The following is a 21,857-nucleotide window of genomic DNA, read 5'->3' as shown; positions in this document are numbered from 1 at the left end:
AGAGGTCACATTTACCAGTGTGGTCTCCACTGAAGTCCCCACAGGACAGACCCACAGGGGAGGCCACACTCACCAGCATGGTCACCACTGAAGTCCCCACAGGGCAAACCTGTGGGGAAGGTCACACTCACCAGTGTGGTCACCACTGAAGCCCCCACAGGACAGACTCACAGGGGAGGTCACACTCATCAGCATGGTCACCATTGAAGTTCCCACAAGACAAACGCATGGGGGAGGTCACACTCACCACTGTGGTCACCACTGAAGTGGACAAACCCATGGGGGAAGCCACACTCACCACTGTGGTCACCATTGAAGTTCCCACAGGACAAAGCCATAGGGGAGGCCACACTCATCAGCATGGTCACCACTGAAGTCCCCACAGGACAAGGCCGTGGGGGAGGTCACACTCACCAGTGGCGTTGTTGAGGGTCCCAGCCGGGCAAGGAACAGGAGAAGGAGTTCCCTGCGGGCAGTAGTGCCCCGGAGGGCAGGGCCCGCTGAGAGGGAAGCCGGCTGTCCCTCGCGGGGTGGCGTCGGTGGCTCCTCCGTGACAGAAGTACCCGGCCGAGCACAGCCCTGAGGGCACAGGGGAGGCAGCACCACCCATGGCAGCTCCTCACACCTCACCAAGAGCGGCCAGAGCCATCCTTGCCTGGGGTTATCTCTGCCGATAGCCTGGGCTGGTCACCTTTCCTTGCCTTTCCTTCTCCCATCAAGGCCTGGCCTCCTGCCCTGGCTTTCCCAGCACTGACCTCACCTGCTGTTTGCTCGCTTATCTCCTCTCTAACTGCTTCCCTACTCTTGTTTCCTGGGGAGAGAATTCTGCCTCTCCTCTTTCCAGGTAGCCAGCCTGGAGTTCTGGCCCAGGGACAACTACTCTGTGCACAAGTGGGAGGGGAAGGATTCTGGAGGACAGAAAGAGCAGAGATAAAATGTTAAAGGAAAGGAAGTGAAAGCAGAAAAAAAAACTAAGAGAGAGAAGGAAAAGTAATGCAGTAACAGAAATAACTGTTGAATAAAAATAATAACAAACTCAATAATAATAATAATAATAATACATATAAGAAGAATTCATAAAATATATCACCATAATTATTATGTATTATATAAACATATAATTAAGTATTATTTAAACACATAATATCATAATTATAAATATATAATAACTATTATAATATATAATTTAATAATAGTAATAGAACCAAAATAAAATAAGGAATAACAAATAATAAACAATAAACATTAACTATAATTATATAATAATAATATAATTATAGATATTATAATTAATTAACAATAAATAATAGCAATAAAGCCAAATAAACTAACAGTAAAACCAAACAAAATGCTCAGTGAGAAGAATGAAAGAGAGAAAAAGAGGAGGCTGATAAGCGCAGCCACAGGTTGTCCTGCAATAGCCTTTACCCCGTTCAGGGAGATGTTTCTCATTTCCCCACATCCTCCAGCCCCAGCCTCCCCCCTGGGCTGGGGCAGGTCTGGTCGCACCCAAACTCACCATCAGGCTCCCAGTTGGCCTCTCCCCTGCAGTACCTGCCCACGGGGCACTGCCTGCAGGCCGTGGGTGCCAGTGCCCCCTCCAAGGGGCTGAGTGTCCCCTCGGGACAGGGCACAGGGACAGCAGTGCGGCCTGGACAGAAGTACCCTGTGATGGAGAGGGCCAGGAGATGTCACATTTAGGCCCAGCCTTATACAATAACAGCCTTGCTTCCCTTGTAAAATCACAATCACCAGGTTGGAAGAGACCCTAAAGACCATCGAGTCCAGCCCAGCCCCAACACCTCAGCTGAACCCTGGCACCCATGCCACATCCAGGCTTTGTTAAACACCCCCAGGGATGGTGACTGCACCACCTCCCCGGGCAGCCATTCCAGAACTTTATCACCTTTCTAGGAAAAACTTTTTCCTGATATCCAACCTGTGTTTCCCTTGGTGCAGCTGCAGGCTGTGTGCTCTGGTTGTGTCAGTGCCTGCAGACAGAGCCCAGCCCCAGCTGAGCACAGGCACCTTTCAGGAGCTGTGCAGAGTGAGGAGGGCACCCCTGAGTCTCCTTTTCTCCAGGTGAGCACCCCCAGCTCCCTCAGGGGTTCCTCTCAGGTTTGTGTTCCCAGCCCCTCTCCAGCCTCGCTGTCCCCTCTGGCCGTGCTCAGTGTCCCCAGCTCCTTCCCAAGCTGAGGGGCCAGAGCTGGGCACAGCACTCCAGGTGTGACCCCAGCAGTGCCAGGGCAGGGCAGAGTGACCTCCCTGCTGCTGCTGCCACACCATTCCTGAGCCAGGCCAGGAGCCACTGGCCTTCCTGGCCCCAGGGCACACTGCTGGCTCCTGGCCAGCTGCTGTCCCTCGGGTCCCTTTGTGCCTGGGCACTGTCCAGCCACACCATCCCCAGCCTCTGGCATTGCAGGGGTTAATGTGGCCAAGTGCAGGACTGGGCACTTGGATTAATTAAACTCCATCTTATTGGATTCTGCTCACCCATCCAACAATTAAATCATGGCTTAGGCCTGCTCTTTCAGCTAAGTACAGCTAACAACTAGCCTGATAAGTTCCTGCAAGAAAAGAATCTGCACCTGTGTCAAGAAAGATTTTTACCTGTGTGAAATATCTGTTCAGGAGACAAGAATGTAAATGTGGTCAGAGAGGAAAGCTTTTGACAGACTGTACTCTAGCAACTACTAACCAATGAGCTGAGCTGTCCTAAGTTCCTAACCAATTAAACACGATGCCTTTAGAATACCATATGAATATGAGCTGTGAAGAATAAAAGGGGGCTATTGTGCCTGAAGAAATAATTATCTTGTCCATCCTTACAGCATCAAGGAGGAGAAGAAATGCTGGGCTGCTCCAACCAGCTGCAAACCCCCATTCCCTGAGCAGAGAGAGGAATCCCCCGGTCCCCTGGCACAACCATGCTCACCTCTGGGGCAGGCGAGGGGCTGCACGGTGCCAGCGCTGCCACAGGCCGTGCCAGGCGGGCAGGGCAGGCAGGAGCTGGCCCCGGGCACGGGGCTGAAGGTGCCAGGCTCACAGGGCAGCTCCTGCGCCGAGCCCGCCGGGCAGTAGGAGCCGCTGGGACATCTGTACCCATGGATGCCATCCGAAGGGCAGGGAGCTGAATTTCCCTCCAGGCAAACGTAGCTGGACGGAGAGAGAGAAAATCCAGCTGGAACAAGAGCCCGGCACACGGGGGATGCTGAGGGAGGCACTCAAAGAGCCAGCCCTGGAAAATGCATGGTTTTCCAGCTTGGTTCTGCTGTGCCAGCAGCTTTCCCCCACTCCACACCCTGAAAACCCTGGAAAAATGTTTTTTACACCAGCCTGCCCAGAAAGTGTTCTCATTCTGGGAAAAAAAAAAAAAGCCTTTGAAAATGAAAATATTTTTACTTCAAAATACAGGGCACAGGTTCAGTCCCTGGTGCCTTTGCTGAGCCTTTTTTTATCCCCAGTGCTCTCTTCCCTCCACCACTCCAGCCCCTCACAACGAGCAGAGATGCAGAAATTCAGAAAACATGATGGTTCTAAGATCTAAGATTCCACCACACACAAGGATTCAAGCAATGGAGTTTCTGGAGAAGAAAAAAATCCCACTCCTGAAGGCAAACAACTGAGTGTGAAAGGAACAGCACTGGATGAAAACCAGAAAAGCAGCTTTTTCTCTTTTTTTTTTTTTTTTTTTTTGCCTGGAAAAAAGACCAATTCCAGCTGAGCAGCAGGGTCTGAGGAGTGATGGATGCTGTGTGATAAAGGTGCTGAAAAGCATCAAACTGCTCCCTGTTGAGGGACATGGATTTTGGAAGTCAAGGGTCATTTATGATTTATAATTTACATCTCCTTACCATCCAGCTCAGAAAATCTTGATTGATTATTACTGTTACAGCTAGGCTGTAATAACTTTTAGAGTTAAAGGAAATTTTGGAAAAGTTCAACTATACAGGTCAAATCCCTCATATTCCTAAGAAAAATTATTTTCAGTCCTTCTCAATGTAGCCCTCATTGCATTCCCAGCTTAGCTTCAACTTCTAAACAAATTCCATTGTGATTTTCTCTGCTCCATTCAAGAGCCAGCTGCGGTTAGAAATATCATGAAATCTCATTACACTGCCCTGAAATCACTTCTAAGACTCTCTTACACTTATAAAATAAATCAAATTTCCGTAACTTCTTGCTCTGAGGCCCATGAGATGGACAGACACTGCTCAGGGCACTGTGCACAGCCTGGGATGGTGCCTTGTCCCTGCTTCTTGCACCACCTTGTGGGAGAAGAGGACTCAGAAAGGGAAAAAAAAAATTCCAGCAAGTGTGGTTATGGGGCTAAATAAGGGTTTTGCAGAAGCAACTTATTTATAAAAAATATTTTTTCACTGAAAACAGAGAAAAAAGATGGATAAGAACATCAGGCAAATGTGAAGAGAACAGAAATGTCTCTGAAACATCTACAGGGAGAGGCCACATTGTCACTGTCTGAAATTCCTTGCCCAGGATTTCTTCTCCTGGGAAGCTGAGAAGCCTCAGAGAAAAATGAAAACAGTAATTCTCTCATTTGCTTCTCCTGTGTTTTGCTGCTCTAGAATGTGGTTTGGAGATTGTTTATCCAACATATGAATTGGTTTTACTTAATAACCAATCATGGTCAGGCTGTGTTGAGACTCTGGAAGAGAGAGTCACGGATTTTTCATTAGGATCTTGTTAAACTTTCTGTAAATATCCTTTCTCTATTCTTTAGTATAAGTTTGGTATAGTATTCCTTAATATAATAACATAAAATAATAAGTTAGCCTTCTAAGAGTCAAATTCTCAATTCTTCCTTTGTCCTGGGGACCCAGAAAATACCACACCACATCCCAAGCAAAGGGCCGAGAACGAGCCCAGGAGCTGGAAATTTGGACATCCCTTGATTACAACACACAACAACGCTGCGTTTGGTCACTGCCCAGTGGCAGTGCCACTCACCCTGGGTCACACGGCGATGTCTGGGCCAGCTCAGCCAGCCCTGGGCCGCTGCAGACCCTCCCAGCTGGGCAGGGCTGGCACTGCTCCTCTGCCCCCAGCCCCAGGGCGCTGGACAGGGAGCCGGGGGGACACGGCACGGGGTGCCCAGTGCCACGGGGACAGAAGTGGCCCACGGGGCAGATGTCATTGCCAGGCAGGGCAGGGCTGGAGGATTCCACCTGGGGGAGGGAAATACACAGGGAAGGGTTATCAGGAGGAGATTTGGCACAGTGGGCACAGAGAGAGGGGCTGGGCAGGGCACACAGGGGCGGAGTCCTGCAGGTTTGAAAATTAAACAAAGACCATTGGATAAAAAGGGTCCTGGCTCCTGAAGGGGGGTTTTCCTGTCCCCAAAAATATGAAAATGTTTTTAATTCAAAACACAGGGCCCAGCTGCACATCTTGGAGGAGACGGCAGAGCCCATGCTCCAGTGCAATGCAGAAATGAAAGCCTGGCCAGGATTTATCCACGGACAGCCAGGTACTCCAGCAGGCATCAGGAGCAGCATGTCCCTGCAGCTGAGGGAGCAGAAATGCATGGAAAACATCCCACCAGCAGCCAGGAGATGTGACAGGCCAGTCCTGGTGCCACCAGCAGCCAGGAGATGTGACAGGCCAGTCCTGGTGCCACCAGCAGCCAGGAGATGTGACAGGCCAGTCCTGGTGCCACCAGCAGCCAGGAGATGTGACAGGCCAGTCCTGGTGCCCAGATCACTGTGCTGCTCTGCCTGGCACTCACCCTGTGCTTGAAGGGGGCTGGGCTCAGGGCTCCCTTGGCACAGTGATAGCCTGGGTAACAAAATCCAGAGGGCTGGGATAGCCCTGGTGCTGAGCAATACATCCCTGGAACAGAGAACAGGCAGGGGGAGAGGCTGCACAGAACAGCACATGATCTCTTTTCAGCCAGTGAAAAGAGAAACCATTTTTGCACATTTCCTGTGCCAGTCCCTCCTCACCTGCCGGGCAGGGCTCGCAGTCAGACTCGCTGGTGGCACCGGGCCTGGGCCCAAAGGTGCCCTTGGGACACGGGTGCTCCGTGCTGAAGGTGGTCCCTGGCAGACAGAAGTGGCCAGCAGGGCACAGCTCAGGAGTTTGTGCTCCAGGACCTGGGACACGAGGGAAGAGCCTTGCTCAGGAGGGATGGGGACAGGCAATGACATTCTCCAGCAGCAGCACCAGCCTCCCTGCCCTGTCCAGCCAGGCACAGGACACAGGGCAGGCAGATGCCCTGGGGCAGGAGGATCCTGCAGTGGGGTCTGGCAGGTGATGAGACAGAACATGGTCCTTCAGAACTGCTCTGGCCCAGATCAGAGACAATGGAAACCCAAAATAATGATCTCCTTCCTCATACCCCTCTACCGAGCATCAGAAAGTGCCAATTCTCTGAAATTCAGCCTCAGGAAAAGAGCATTTTACCACATAGGTGAGTCAGCCCTGAATTAAATGCCTGGGGAAAACAAAGGCTTCCCATTAAAAACCTCAGCTGGGGTTTTGAGGCTCTCACTTGTGGTTCCAGCTCTGCTAAAAATCGCATTAGATCAATCAAGTCATTCCTTCCCTGTTGCTTCAGCTGCTCACCTGAGAAAGGAAAAGCCTCTTTGTCCCCAGGAAGGTGATGGGTGAGTTTTACTGTCACAGTGACCACAAAGCTCTCGGTGCTGGGGGAGCAGATAAATCTGGGGCAGGCAGATGGTGAGAAGCTGTGAGCAGGAGCAGCTCTGGCTCATGGCCAGACCAAGAGCTCCCTGGCAGGAGTATTTGTGTCCCTGAGAGGCCAGAGCCATGCCAGCCATGCACAGGAGCTGCAGAGGACAGTTCACAGCAACAAGGAGCTCTCTGTGACCCGGGGCTGCTCCCCAGAACCCAACAGGAGTTTTGGAATTAAAATAATTTGGAATTAAAATAATTTGGGGCATCTGTTTGGTGCTAGAAACCATCACTGACTGAAAATGACATGGGGCATTCAATTTGTTCCTGCTGTACCCAAAGCTGTCAGAAATGAAGCTGTGGTGGGTGACTCTCTTTCCTCCCTCTGTAAGCCCTGCACATCCTCACCGCTGCAGGAGTGCCCAGCTGGGCACAGCTGACAGTCTGCTGCCTGCCCTTTCCCACTGGCAGGGCTGAAGCTCCCAGGGCTGCAGGGAACTGGGAATTCAGAGCCTTCAGGGCAGTAGAAGCCAGCAGGGCAGTGTCTGTGGTCTGGCTGTGTGGAGCCAGGGTCACAGAAATACCCAGCATAACATGGTCCTGCAAGAGAGAAAAGCTTCAGTGTTAGGTTTGAAACCAGAAAACATAAAAGATATCCAGACTGGGAGAGGAAAAGGATATTGGATGTGTGCAATACACACCAGAAACTGCAGCCAGACCTTCTCCTTGGCAGAACTTCCCAGCAGGACAGGGCAGGCAGGAGTCACGGGAAGCCATCCCAGACTGGGGCAGGAAGGTGCCCCTGGGGCAGGGCTGGGGCTCGGGGCTCCCTGCAGGGCAGAAATGCCCAGCTGGGCACAGCCCCCCTGTGCCATCACCCACAGGGGCGGGCACACGAGCCTGGGCAGTGCAGAAATGCCCAGGCCAGCAGGGACCACTCGGGGCTGAGAGTCCTAAAGGCAACGAGCATCAAGTCAGACGAGCCAGAGGCACCCTAAAAATCATCCTAGAATTTTGGGACTAAACCCAGATGAACCCAGGGGCACCCTAAAAATCATCCTAGAATTTGGGACTAAACCCAGATGAGCCAGAGGTACTCTAGAAACCATCCTAGAATGATTCCTAAATCATCCTAAACCAACCAGACAAGCCTGGTCACCACGAGGATCCCACAGCCTCCGGCCAGTCAGGAGCTCTGATAGTTAAAAACTCCATCTGTACTCTCAGTATTTACTCACACAACTGAAGAGCAGAGGGATAAAAGCCCAAATTGTTTCCTAAATCACCATTTTAGAGGAGGCTGATCATCAGAAGTCTTTCTACTGAGAGAAAGTCTTCTACTTTCTACTGGGAGAAACCCAAATGAATCCTAGCCCCCAACTGCTTGATTTCTGGTATCATAATCTCTGCTAGAACAAATCCACTTTGATCTGCCTTTAATTAAAGTTTCAAAAGATGGTTTGCACAAAACCCTTTAAGATCTGCTCAAGGGGTCCCAGAAATCCCTGAAAATGCTCCATAACTTTTGGATGAACTGCACAGAACACTTCCCTCACCCCCAGACCCAAAGCAGAGGAGGATTTGGTTGAACCCAGACACAATTCCCACCTGCCCTGGCACAGAAGGTGCCCCCAGGACAAGGCCTGCAGTCCCTGGGGTTTGCCAGGCCGGGCTGCTGGCTGTAGGTGCCCTCTGGACACGGGTACTGGTTGGCAGCCCTCGTTCCTGGTGGGCAGTAATGTCCTGCTGGGCACTCCAGGGCTTTGGCCACGCCGTGGGAGTTCTGCTGGACATCACCTGGCTGGTCTTGTGGGGCACAGAACCTGCCAAAAACCACCAGCGTTTGTGCTCTCCCTCTGTTCTGCCAGAGGGAAAAACTTGGTGCACAGCAGTGACTACACAAGGAAAAGGAAGGAAATTCCTTGGAAAAACCATCAGAGAGCTCAGGTGTGACCTGCCAGGATCACCCTGGCCATCCCAGCAGGCAGAACTGCCAGGAGGGATTCCCTGGGATTATTTTGTGGTACAGAAAATGACACAGTGAAGGGAAAAGTGATGCAAAAACAGAAACAGCAGAACCATTCTTGTATATCAAAGTGCATCTTGTACATCAGACAGAGCAGCCTGAGGCAGAGGGAAACACTCCTGATAATTCCTAAGAAAGCATCAAGAGGAAGGAGCAGATCCATGCCACTCACATTCCTGCTGGGCATGTTTCACACCGGCCTTGCCCAGCCTGCTCCTGGTGTTCTCCAGGGAGACAGGGCACGGGCTCTGGGCTGCCAGGGGGGCAGTAGTGACCCACAGGACACAGATAATCTGGGAGCAAAACAAGAAATACCCCTGTAATGATTTTTTTTTTTTTTTTTGCTTGATAAGATCCCCTATTTTTCATACTTCTTACTACTACCCAATTCCCAAAACCCCAGCACTCCCTGGGATAAGAGCTTCCTATCAGAGAGTCCTGACTGCTGGGGTGAATTCCTATTTATTTCTGGACTGAGCAGTGCAATCCCCTGCTAATACAACTACGGATTTAATGTTCCACAGCCTTCCCCTGTGTTACTTGGAATAATTTCTGGAAAATGTTTTCCACCTCAACAGTCATTTCTAAACCATAACTACAGTGAGATTTTGAACTGATCATGCTGCTGAAGCTCCTGTAGGTGAAGAATGACCCCAAAGAATTCCTACCTGAGGGCTGGTCTGTCACAGAGCCTGCAGGGCAGAACCATCCCTCCCTGCACAAACCCTGCGGGGAGCTCTGGCCCTGCTGGGAGCAGAACCAGCCCGGGGAGCAGGGCTGGCAGTCCTGTGCTGAGAGGCCACCAGGATGAGGCAAGAAGGAGCCTGATAAGGAAAAAACCACCAAAATCACAATATTGCTTCCTCACACACCCTGCTGGTAGTGGCTGTGGGGGAATTATCTGGGTCTCAAAGGAGCACTTGGCCCAGAAGATGCAGAAGGATGTGGATTTAGGAAGGAATTCCCAAAATCCCAGCACTCCCTGGGATGTGAACTTCCTATCAGAGGCTCCTGGCTGCTCCTGACTGCTGAGGTGAATTCCTATTTATTTCTGGACAGATCAGTGCAATCCCTTGCTAATACAACCATAGATTTAATGTTCCACAGCCTCGCATTTAATTAACCCTTTGCCTCATTAGTAATGCTGTTAATAATGTCTCCCTGTGCAGAAGCTGGGTGACCTGTGCTTCAGGAGGATCCAGCAGGACCTTCAGGAGGGCCCAGCAGGACCTTCCCTCCCCACCAGCAGCTCCAGGGGCAGTTCAGCCACTCCTGTCTGATTTAGGGCTGATGTTCCAGCAGCAGCACTGGCTTAGTGGCTGAATTCCTGTTGGAAAATGCCCTTTTCCTGACCCAGAGATGGGTTTTCAAAACTTTTATGCCATTTTCAGTCTCATTAAAAATGTAAAAAAATACAGATGTTATAATTCATGCCATCACAATCAGAAACCAGCTATTTCCTAATTAAATACACTGCAAGTGTTTCTGGGCCTATCATCTTTTTGCCACACCATACTATAGATATCTTAAAGCAAATCATCTAAAACTATCCCTCGTGTGAAAGAATGCATCTTCCATAATTCTATTTCTCTAAAGTATCCAGTCTTATTTGCAAGGCCATATTTTATTTTTTTTCTATCTCCATTTCTCTCTCAACAATATTTGTCTTATTCCATGGCATTTCTAAATCAACATTTCTTATCTCAGAGTTTGCATATGGATACATGCTGTATGGGTCTTCTGTCACACCCTAAGAACTTTCTATAAATTCATTTCCAACCAATTCCCATGCTGTGTTTTCCCTGGGGAATGCAGAAAAGCTTCAGCACAGGCTGAGGAGGGGCTGCAGAGCCTCACTGGGCTCTGGGAAGGGAAATGCCAGCAGGGACCAGCTGCCACCAAACCTACCTGGGGGACACGGAGATGGGGAGAAGCTCCCTGCAGGACAGAAGTGGCCTTGGGGACAGGTGTCTCCCACTGCTGCACCCCTGGGGTTTGGGGCTGTGGAGCCTCCCGTGCAGTAGAACCCGGCCTCGCAGGGCCCAGACGGAGCTGCCAGCTCTGGGCTGGCACAGAACCAACCTGGAGCACGGGGCAGAACCAGGAGCAGCTCTTGGAGACAGCAGGAGCAGCCCCAGCACGAGGCTGGGATCACCTCTGGGTCTTGGCAGGAGGGGAAAGGGGATGAGGGAACAAAAATCAAACCCAAAAAAGTGTGCTGGAAGAAAGACTCAGCTCCTACCTGGAGGGCAGGGAAGGGGAAGGGATGACCCAGCAGGACAAAAGGTTCCTGCTGGGCACAACCCAACAGATCCTGGAGCTGGAGCTGCCTTTCCTGTGAATGGGAAAGAGAGTGAGGTGAAATATGAGAATTGCAAACAAACACACATTTTATTGAATAGCTCAGGGAGAAGAGAGCTAGAGCACTGAATTAAAGGGGAAAAAAGGGGAAGAAAGCCATCCTGAACCTGGCTGGTGACCCCATACCCCCCTCAATAACCACCCTTTGCTGTTCCCCTCCCTACCAGAGACATTTCCAGGAAACACTGGTTTGCTTGATGTGGATCCAGGTGGACAAAACCAGCCAGGCGAGCAGAGTCCATCTGGCCTCACCAGGCCTGGCCTGGAACAGACCCTGCCAGGAGGACACAGCTGGCACTTGGACACATCCCAGACATTCAGGGCTTCACTGTAGGTTCCAGGGGGACAAGGATGCTGCGTGGCAAATTCTGTGCTCCTGGGGCAGTAGTGACCTAGAGAGAAAAGGTTTCATAATGGATGGGACAGGCTGGGAACAGCCTAGGAAGGATTCCCAGCCTGCACACGAGGCATTCCCTTCATCTCTTTGAGGGAAGTGATGCCTTTTCAGGCTATCCAAAAACAGGGGCCAGGCAAAATAAAGAGAATAAAAAGCAGTTGTGTTTATTGAAGGGTACATTTAGGGCAGGCAAAGCCCACCTAAAAATGGACAATGGGTCACGGGTTTCACACTTTTATAAGTTTGGTCCATTTGCATTTTGGGGGTCAATCTGCCAATTCCAGCTTCAGCCAATGAAGTCATTGACCCCAAGTTTGCTCCCCCAACTCCCTTTTGTTTCCATCTCTCAGCCTGAGGCAGTGAGGTGTCCTTGACTGCCAGGCCTGGAGAGGAATTGTTGTGTCTGCCCCAAATGGGGAAGCAGCAGCTCCCACTGTGTGTGGAGTTTGGAGTTCTGCACCAAAGAACTGCAGGGCTACAAATAGATGGAAAATAGAAAAGCTGAAATCCTAAGGCATCAGCAGGACTGATCCCAAGGCACGAGTGTGGGCCCATCCTGCCATTTGTCACTGCTCTGACAGGTACATCCCCCCAGGTGTGTCCAGTGCCCTGGGTGGGTGCAGCCAGACCCACCTTGAGGACAGTCTGTGTAGTTGCTGGAGGCAGAGGTGCAGTAAAAGCCCTCTGGGCACTCCAGGCACTGGGTCCCACTCCAGGATGGGCTGTAGGTCCCTGCAGGGCAGGGCTGGGCTCTGCTGCTCCCCTCCTCACAGAAGTGCCCAGGGGGACAGGGACCTCCACTGGTAGTTGGCTTGGAAGGAAAACACCACAATTACAGCCTAAAAATATCACTGAAGGGATATCAGGGACAGACAAAGTTGATACAGAGACTCCATCATCAGAAGGCAGGATAATTGTTTTCCCTAAGTTTCCCACAGCTTCCCAGGATCTGCCTGGGACAACCATGTCTCTCTCTGTCCAGAGGATATGTGATTACCAGATAAAAACTCCTCATGTGCAAAAAGATCTGAGTCAGATGGTGAAGCTGAAGAGAAGCAGACATTCACTGTGAAATCCTGCTCTCACCCTCGCTCCTGAAGGCTGCACAAAGCCAGGGCTGAGTCTTGTCATCATCTTTAAAAATTCCTGCTGAATTCTGCCTCAGAGGAGGGCTGGCAGATGCAGCATTCTAATCAAACTCATGAACTATTAACCTCTGGAATTTTAATGAGATGTGGCATTCCAGGCTGCTTCGCAGCATCAACATGCAAAGACAGAGCTACTTTTGCTCAGATTTTAAATGTAAAGTTCAAGCAAGAGCCAGATGTGTTTTGTTATCTCTGTTCCCCTTTCACTATCAATCAACCAGATGCACTTGACAGAGGAGGAAATGTTGAAAGGGAGAGTTTAATCCAGGGCAGGAGAACTCAGGTGACCTTGTGGCTCTAAGCTCCACAATAAAAAATAGATAAAACAGATATTTTATCTATTTTACACGATTGCCAGCACACCTCAGCTTACCCTGGGAGGTCTGGGGGAAAGGCTTCCTGCAGTGCAGTAGAAGCCAGCCTCACACAATCCAGTGGGGGACACAAGTCCAGTCCCATTGCAGAAATACCCTGAAATTAAATGAAGAGAATGATGTTGGTCGCTCCAGACGGACAACAGCAAATTTGGGATGGGGAAATATTCATCCTGTTTGATTCAGCTACAGCTGCAGAGAACAAAGAGCACTTGTGTGGCAGTCATACTTTCTGGAAAAATCCCTTTGCCCAGGATTCTTCTCCTGGGAAGCTGAGAAGCCTCAGAGAAAAAGGAAAACAATTCTTATCTCATTTGCTTCTCCTGTGTTTTGCTTATGTGGAATGTGTTTGGAGATTGTTTACCAACAGGTGATTGTTTCATTGGTTTAATGGGAATTGTTTTGACTTATTGGCCAACCAGTGCCAAGTTCTGTCAAGGCTCTGGAAAGAGTAATGAATTTTCATTCTTATTTTTTTAGCCTTCTGTAAGTATCCTTTCTGTACTCTTTATTATAGTTTAGTATAGTATTATTTAATATATATAGTATCATAAAATAATAAATTAGCCTTCTGAGAACATGGAATCAGATTCAGCATTCCTTCCTTTGTCTGGGAACCCCACAAAAACAATACACTTGTGTCACCTCTGAATGTGACAACATCCAGACAAAGGGTGGAAAGGAAAGGGAACCTCTCCACCTGCACTTTATTGTGAACATCTTCTGAAGTGGAAAATGGCAGATTTTTTCTCTATCCTCTGCCCAACCCCTCTGTTCAGGAAAGCTCCACCCAACACCTCTCTGCAGGAAAGCAGCTGCTCAGAATCTCCTGCTCCAGAGCCCCAGGAGCTCCAGAAATGGCTGAAATCTCATTTATCAGCATTTTTCAGTGCTTTACCTGCATCACACGGGAGGCAGTCCTGGATCCCAGTGTTCCCAGCTGAGCTGCTGTACTGGCCAGCAGGGCAGGGCAGGGGGGAGGCAGAGCCCAGAGGGCAGTAGGAGCCCTGGGGACACAGGTTTCCCACCACAGCATCCCTGGGCGTTGGGCTGGCAGCTCCTCCAGAGCAGTAAAACCCGGCCAGGCAGGGTCCTGTCACCTGGGACTGCCCGGGGAGAGCACAGAAATGCCCTGGGAGAGCAAACAATGCCATCAGCACAGGCAGGAAAAGGGCTGGAATGGGGGAAACAGGGCTGGAATGGGGGAAAACAGGGCTGGAACGGGGGAAAATGGGATAAAAAGGGGTGAAAAACTGGGGAAAATGGGGAAAAACAGGGCTGGAATGGGAACAATGGAGTTGGAATGGGGGAAAATGGGGCTGGGATCAGGAAAATGGGATAAAAAAGGGGATGGGATGGGTGAAAATTAGGGAAAAAGGGGGAAAAGCAGGGCTGGAATGGGGGACTAGGGGATGGGGATTGGGAAAAATGGGAGAGAAGGGGACTGAGGGGAAAATGTGGGAACGATGGGTCAGAATGGGGGAAAATTTGGGAAAATGGGGTTGGCCTGGAGGGGGGAATGGGATGGGATCAAGAAAATGGGATAAAATGGGTCTGGGAGGGGTGAAAAACTGGGACAAATGGGGAAACACAAAGCTAGAATGGGGGCAAATGGGATGGGATTGGGAAAAATGGGAAATAAAGGGGCTGGGAGGGGGAAAATATGGGGAAAATGCATCAGAATGGGGGAAAATTTGGGAAAATGGGGCTGGAATGGGGGAAACAGGGCTGGGATTGGGAAATCAGGGATACACAAAACTCTCCTGAAAAGCAGCTCCCATCAGTGTTTCCCCCAACGTACTTCGCACCATGGGAGACATTTCAGGGGGCAGAACACCCTGTGAACATCAAGGACACTCTGTCCCTGCTGTCACCTTGCTGAGAGAGGCTCCTGTGCCTCACCTGGCTCACAGGGGCTGCAGTGGGACCTCAGGCTGCTGCCAGGCTGGGGGTTGTAAGTCCCTCTGGGACATGGGAACTGAGCTGCAGAGGCAGTGCCTGCAGGGCAGTAGTGGCCAGGGGGACATTCATTCTCCAAAATGGAAGAGGAATTCTTGGGGCAGAAGAACCTGGGCAAAAGAGAGGATTAAAAAAAAATGAGGATTTTGGTTCCTGGGCTGGGTTGTGCAGAAAAGGGACCTAAAAGTGCATTTCACTGCGCTCTGAGTTGATTCCTCAAATGCCAAATTGATGGTATAATTGCAAAAGCCACAGAGACGTAATTTTCTTAACTTGAATCACAACACATCCAAGCTGTGATTCATCAACTTGTAAAAGTTAATCAAGTCCAAACCCAGGCAGTAATTGGAGCTAAATCCCCCAAGGAAAAGCCAGGCTCAGCATCAGGTGATTTTCAAGATCCTCTTCCACTTCAGCAGGCTGGTGCCAGCCTGTTGCCAAGGGAACCAGCTTTCAGTCCAGACATGGAATAAGTTGATGGTGCCGATGGTTTCTGTGCTCTGAACAGCCTCAATTCCCTTCCAGTGGGGCTGTGTGTGGGGTTGGGGCTTCTCCTGGTCCCAAAATCACTTTGTGGTGGTGTGAAACAGCTCAGCAGCTGCTCTGCTGCCTCACAGCACTTCCTCAAGTGCTTTCCAGTGGTAAAATGTTTCATTTTCCCCACTCACACTGCTCCAGGACGCCTGGATAAACAATCATTTCCAGCATTTCTAAGCCCCCTGTGTCTCACCCTTCAGGACAGGGCAGGCAGCTGCTCTGGCTCAGTGAAGGGTTGTAGGATCCTGCAGGACAGGCAATGGGAAGAGCTGTGCCCTGGGGACAGAAATACCCTGCAAAAGACACAGCAGGTCAGAATCAGCAGAGTTTGGAGAGTCAACGTCAAACCAGGCATTTCTGTGTGACTTTAACTCACCCTGGGGACACGGCTGTGGCTGCTCACCAGAGGCACAGTACTGACCCTCTGGGCAAGCCTGGCACTGCTCTGCCTGGGCATGGGGCACGTGGGAGCCAGGGGGGCACGGGACTGGGCTGCTGGAGCCCTGGGGACAGAAGTGACCCAGGGGACACGGAGCTCCCGAGAGGCCATCGCTGGGGGTCGGGGTCTGGGCACCGCTGGCACAGTAGAACCTGCAGCCAGAACACACCTCTGGGCTTCAGACAGGGAAAAAAACCCCAAAAAACAGGAGACCATCCCTGCTCATGGCAGGGCATGGAACTCACAGAATTCACAGAATCACAGAATTCACACAACTCACAGAATCACAGAATGACCAGGTTGGAAGAGACCTCCAAAATCATCGAGTCCAGCCCAGCCCCAACACCTCACCCAAACCCTGGCACCCAGTGCCACATCCAACCTTTTCAGGGTTGTTCTCTACTCACCCAGGGCTGCACTGCCCCGAGGGTGCCCTCTGCCCCGAGCTGTTGCAGAAATGTCCCCCAGGACAGGGCTGGCACTCCTGCACACTCCTCCTGCCCTCCTGGCTGGACCACGTGCCAGGAGGGCACTGCAGTGGCACTGGGACACCTGGGGAGGTCACAGCAGGGTGAGGAAATGCCTTCCAGGATTTTAGGAATGGAGAAAAGTGCTGCTTCAATGATCCTCTACCTTGAGGGCAGTAGTGACCAGCAGGACAGGGCAGCCCTGACTCTCCATCCTGGGGGTTCCTCACTCGGGCACCACTTCTGCACCAAAACCCCTCCGCACAATCTCCTGGAAAAACAGAATAATGGGGAAATAAACCCACATAAATACAGATTTCACATCCAGCCGTTTGCCACCTGGGAATCCCTGATGGAATGGTCAGCAGAGGAGCTGCTGCACCTGCCAGGAGGGCAGGACTGGTGACAAGTGACAGAGACAGAGAAGCCCTTCAATAACTGGGCACTGCCTCCACATTCCAATAAATATCCCACACTCCAATAAATATCCCACACTCCAATAAATATCCCAGCACACATTCCCCTTCAGAATCATATTCCACACATCCTTAAGGGAAGACTGAAATATTAAGAATTCTGTCAGTGTTTTGCTGAAATAGGGTCTTTCAGGATAAGGATCAACAAAAAATCATCAGATGTGGGAAAAAATATTGAAAAAAAATGGAGAGATGTCATTGCTGGGTGTTTTGCCCTCTGTTTCTCTGCTAAACCTAATCGTGTGCACATCAATTCCGTGGAAGGATTAGTTCATTGGGAACCAGGCAAAAGACCCAAACTAATTCTTACACAGAAAAAATTCACACTGAATTTTTTTAAAGTATCACACATAGAATTCTGGTTTTCACAGTTCTTCTCTCACTCCTTGCTTAGAAAAATGATGAGTTTTTCCTTCCTTAAGAAGTGCTAGACAGGTAAAATGGAATGTTTTACCTCAGCTGAGGTGAGAGCCCTGGAGCCCAGCTCCACCCCTGCACTAATTATCAGCCTGCACTGATGATCTCTGAGGAAGGAGGTGTTCAGGGAGCAGTTTTGTACCTGTTGGGGCAGCCAGGCCAGGCAATTCACAGTATTTTCCTGCTGGGCATCTCTGACATTCCTGCAGAGATTTCAGTTTGTGCCTGGCTCCGAAGGTGCCTGCAGGGCAGCTGTGCTGGGAGCTCCTGCTGCTCCCTGCTGGGCAGTAAAAGCCCCGTGGGCAGGGGTACAGGGTGACATCGATGAGTGGCCCTTGCTGGCTGTCACAGTAAAACCCTGCAGGGACAGAGGGAAGAGCTGAATTTAGCTCATTAGGGAGGAGCAGCTCCTCCAGGCACACAAACATCTCCCGGCTGCTCCCAGCATAAACCTGCTGCTGGCCTTAAATAGTTATTGATGTGAGCCACTGCTGCTGCACAAACACAGCACCCTTCACAGGAAATTTCATTTTTCTTAATAGGAAAATTAACACCCAGTGGTCCCCAAAGCCAGGACAAGACTCACAGCTGATACAGGAAAACATTTAATGACCCAACATTGATCTCTCTGTTTCCCCGCTGTCTTTACTTCAAGTAAAGTTTTCCCTCTGAACATCAGAATTTTCCCTGTCAGTGTTCAAATTGCTCAGAATACGCAGATGTTGCTACTTCTGCTTTCACATCTGAGCTGCTTTAACCTCTAATGGGCTTTTCAGAGAGACAGAAAATGCTCTCCTCCAGTACAGAGGAGAAACCACGTGGGCAGCAGATCTCTGATCATGGGAAGGCTCAAAAGACAACAACAAGCTGTCATCTCTTGTCTGAGGGATGCACAGAACAACAACTGGATCCTGTTAAACAAGCTCCTTTTTCTCTGGATGTGCAGCACCTCTGTCAGATCTCCCAGCAGGGAAATGGCTTTTCCACTCCAGTGACTCACAGCAAGACATTTATTTTGGATTTGTCACCCACAGTCCTTTGAGCACTTCCCCAGGATCTGTGACAGCTGGCAGGACATCTATTCCCCACTCACCTTCCCAGCACTCCCCAGAGGGGGCACTTAGGCCAGGTTCCTCGCAGTAGAAGCCAGAGGGGCAGGGCTGGCATTCAGACAGTGCTCTCCGCCCTGGCAGGCTGGAGAAGGTGCCCGCTGGGCAGGGCTGGGGCACTGCTGATGCTGCAGCTGGAGCAAGAGAGAAATGGAAAATGAAAGAATGGGTGAGAAGGCTGCACTCAGGGGTTGGATGAACACAAAACAGCAGCAGGAATGTCTTCTTTTTCACTCAGAGATCCAACAGTGCTGCGTGGGGTGGGACAGAAAGCATTGGCTTCATTTTACCCCCAGGTGAAGCCAAGTACAGATATTGAGACAAAGATATCACGTCCCACTTTGAAAGGAAGGGGAAGAATTAGGGGAAGAATCTGGGGCTTTGGCAGCATGGTCAGAGCCCAGCCAGCTGGCTGTGTTTCAGGAGTTCTGTGCCATGGAATCCTCATGGAATACTGCTGGATACCCACTGCAGTAGGAGCCCGCGGGGCAGACGTTCCCGGTGACACCATCCGTGGGTTTGGGGCCAGCAGCTCCCCCTGCACAGTAAAAGCCAGCAGCACATTCCCCACTGGGGACAGGCAGCCCTGCAAGACAGAGGATGGTGGCACTCAGAGCACTGAGACAAAGGGAAGAAGCAGGGAAAACAACTCCTCACATCCTCCACAGGCTTTTGGCAAGCACTGCTACATCCCATGGAAATGCCAGGAACATCCCCCCAAAACTCCTCCTCCCCACAGACACCGACCTGAGGCATTGCAGAAGAGCCCTGGGGGACAGGGAAGGGGCTCGGGGCTCCCCTGGGGGCAGTAGAAGCCAGCTGTGCACTTGCCCCCCGTGGCAGTGGCTGGGCACAGGCAGTTGGCACTGGTGTAATTGTCCAGGTCAAAGGGCTGCGAGGTCCAGGCTGCCGAGATGCAAAACCAACCTGGGAACAGGAAACGGGGCTGAGGAGCTCTGCCAGTGACAGAGCCCCAAACAACAGCACAAATGAACCAGCTGGGGTGGCTTTGGGTGTGATGTGGGCACATGCACAGGTTCATCCCACCGAAGTTTAACTCCACCAGGCCAGAATCTCCCATGCAGCAGCACATCCAATTTAATACCATAAACACCACATTAACAAAGAAATCTTGCAACATCAAGTTCAGTACTTTTGCTGTGTGGTCACCGGGCTCAGCTCAGCTGCCTGAGCAGGCTCAGAGGGCAGAGACTGCTCCTGGCTACCAGGCACATCCCGGGGCCCAGCAGAGATGTGTTCAATCCTGGAGACCTTCAGAGACTCCAGCAAGCAGACTGGAAGGGCTTAAAGGCTCCAGAGTGAAAGGAAAGCATCATCCTATTGCATTTGCAGGGTCCCTCGTGGCAGGGAGGAATGATGAATCTGACTCCATGCTCTCAGAAGGCTAATTTATTATTTTATTATATTATATTAAAGAATACTATACTAAACTACACTGAAGAATACAGAAATGATACTTACACAATACTAAAAAGATAATAATGAAAATTTGTGACTCTTTCCAGAGTCTCAACACAGCTTGGCACTGATTGGCCAAAGAGTCAAAACAACTCACACCAGAACCCAATGAAACAATCTCCAACCACATTCCACACATGAGCACAACACAGGAGAAGCAAATGAGATAAGAATTGTTTTCCTTTTCTCTGAGGCTTCTCAGCTTGCCAGGAGGAAAATCCTGGGCGAAAGGATTTTTTCAGAGAATGAATGCCACATCACCCTCCCAAGCAGCCTGTCCCCAGTGTCCCCCAGCAGCCCCACGCTCACCTGGGTCACACCTGCCTGAGGCTGCTGTCAGCCCCTCCTGCCCGCAGTAGTGCCCAGGGGGGCAGGGCAGGCAGCTGTCCAAGCTCTGGCTCCTGGGGTCGGGGTTGTAGTAGCCCCTGGGACAGGGAAACTCTGTGGCAAACCTGGTGCCTGTGGGATAAAGAGAGCAGGAGTCTTATGGAATATGAACACATTTTGGCTGAATTTTGCCAAATCATTTCATGTTCTCTTTGCCAGTTTGTCCCACTGCTGATCCCCACAGCCCTTCATGACCAAAATTGTGTTTGGGCGCTGTTTAATTTGTGAAGCTGTTAAGCAACAGCCACATCTACAGCCCAAAATATTATTTTGGTTTTTAATAGTTTTTGGTTTGTTTTGTTTTTCTGTGAACAACCACTTAAACATGTCAAAAAAATACACTTAAGCAAAACAGGATGCTCAAATATATTAAAAAAATATTTTTGGGTGTATTTTTCTGTGAAGACCCAGGCTGACACTTAAATATTTCATTCCCAAAGATAATTTCTTGTCTTTAAGGAGGATGCTTCATCCTGGCCAAAGGACCGCTGGGTTGCCTGGACCCATCTCACCTTTGGGGCAGTAAAATCCAGCTGGGCAGGGGTTTGTGCTGTAGCTGGTGGTGTTTTCTGGGCAGAAGTAGCCTGCAGCACAGGGGAAGCAGGCAGCTTGTCTGGAGAGGTTGTTGTAGGTCCCTGCACGGCAGGGCAGGGGAGAGCTGGTCCCTTCTGGGCAGAAGTGGCTCACAGGGCAAGGACCTCCTCTCTGCCACACACCTGGGACACACACAGGAGAAGCAGGGATTGGAATCTCCTCTGGAAATGATTAATTGAGCCAATCAAATGGCAATTTTATTCCAGGCAGACCCGGTGACTGCCCCAGTGCTCAGTGCAGGCATTTCCTTTGGTAACACTGGCATGTAGGTGATGCCTTGTGCAGGCTGAGCTAGAAGAGAAGCTGGACAGAGCTACAGAATAAAGCAGGGATTTATTCAAAGGATCTCCTCCATGGATGCACCCTGGGCAGCACAAGAGCCCAGCCAGGGCTGCACCCAAGATGAACCCAAATGGTCCCAAAATGCACGAGCACTCCCGGGGTCTCTCCCTGGGCTCAGCTCTGCTCCATGTGCACATTGCAGTTCAGTGTCCAATCCCAGCTGCAGCCCCTGCAGTCCCATCCTGCTTGTTTTTCTCTCTCCAGCCCATGGGGTTTGTGCTCTGGGGCTGAGATTTGGATCATTTGTCCTTGGTGCCCAGCTGGAGCAGGAATTGTTTTGTGTCCCTCCTCTGCAGAGAGCTCACCATCCCCTGATATGAATCCAGACCCACACACTGAACAGCACAGAACCTGAAAAATAGAAAAACTCAGACCTGAGGCATCATTTGGCACAAACCTCTCAAAGACATTTCACACAGGGATCTGGAGACTGACAGGAAGCAGGGCCAGGAATATTGGCAGAAAAGGTGGAACACTGGGAGAAAAAGTGGAATAATGGGAGGAAAGGTGGAACACTGGGAGGAAAGGTGGCATTTTCAAAGCTGTCTGTTGCCAGAACCCCAGATCACCCAGCGCCACTCACCGGGTGGTGACGGTGAGGAAGCGCCAGGCGGGCAGAAGTACCCAGGTGAGCAGGGTCCTGAGGGGGCTGTGAGGCCAGGGGAGCCACAGAACTGGCCAGGTGGGCACT

General features: G+C 50.6%; 2 long non-coding RNA genes across 2 annotated transcripts; both read right to left on the bottom strand.

The window, feature by feature from the left end:
- Window positions 1-10,920: 10,920 nt before the first annotated feature.
- On the bottom strand, window positions 10,921-13,967 carry LOC135285456 (uncharacterized). Its single transcript, XR_010350278.1, has 5 exons — window positions 13,859-13,967; window positions 12,960-13,057; window positions 12,072-12,249; window positions 11,206-11,433; window positions 10,921-11,015 (listed from the first exon to the last, which is right to left on the bottom strand). It is a non-coding gene; the product is annotated as an uncharacterized LOC135285456 (long non-coding RNA).
- A 947-nt stretch (window positions 13,968-14,914) lies between these two features.
- Window positions 14,915-16,355, bottom strand: LOC135285458 (uncharacterized). Its single transcript, XR_010350280.1, has 3 exons — window positions 16,303-16,355; window positions 15,650-15,749; window positions 14,915-15,029 (listed from the first exon to the last, which is right to left on the bottom strand). It is a non-coding gene; the product is annotated as an uncharacterized LOC135285458 (long non-coding RNA).
- Window positions 16,356-21,857: the final 5,502 nt, after the last annotated feature.

The sequence above is a fragment of the Passer domesticus genome, chromosome 23 (genome assembly GCF_036417665.1).
Source record: "Passer domesticus isolate bPasDom1 chromosome 23, bPasDom1.hap1, whole genome shotgun sequence".
Classification (NCBI taxonomy): domain Eukaryota; kingdom Metazoa; phylum Chordata; class Aves; order Passeriformes; family Passeridae; genus Passer; species Passer domesticus.
This window is presented reverse-complemented; position numbering and strand designations above follow the sequence as displayed.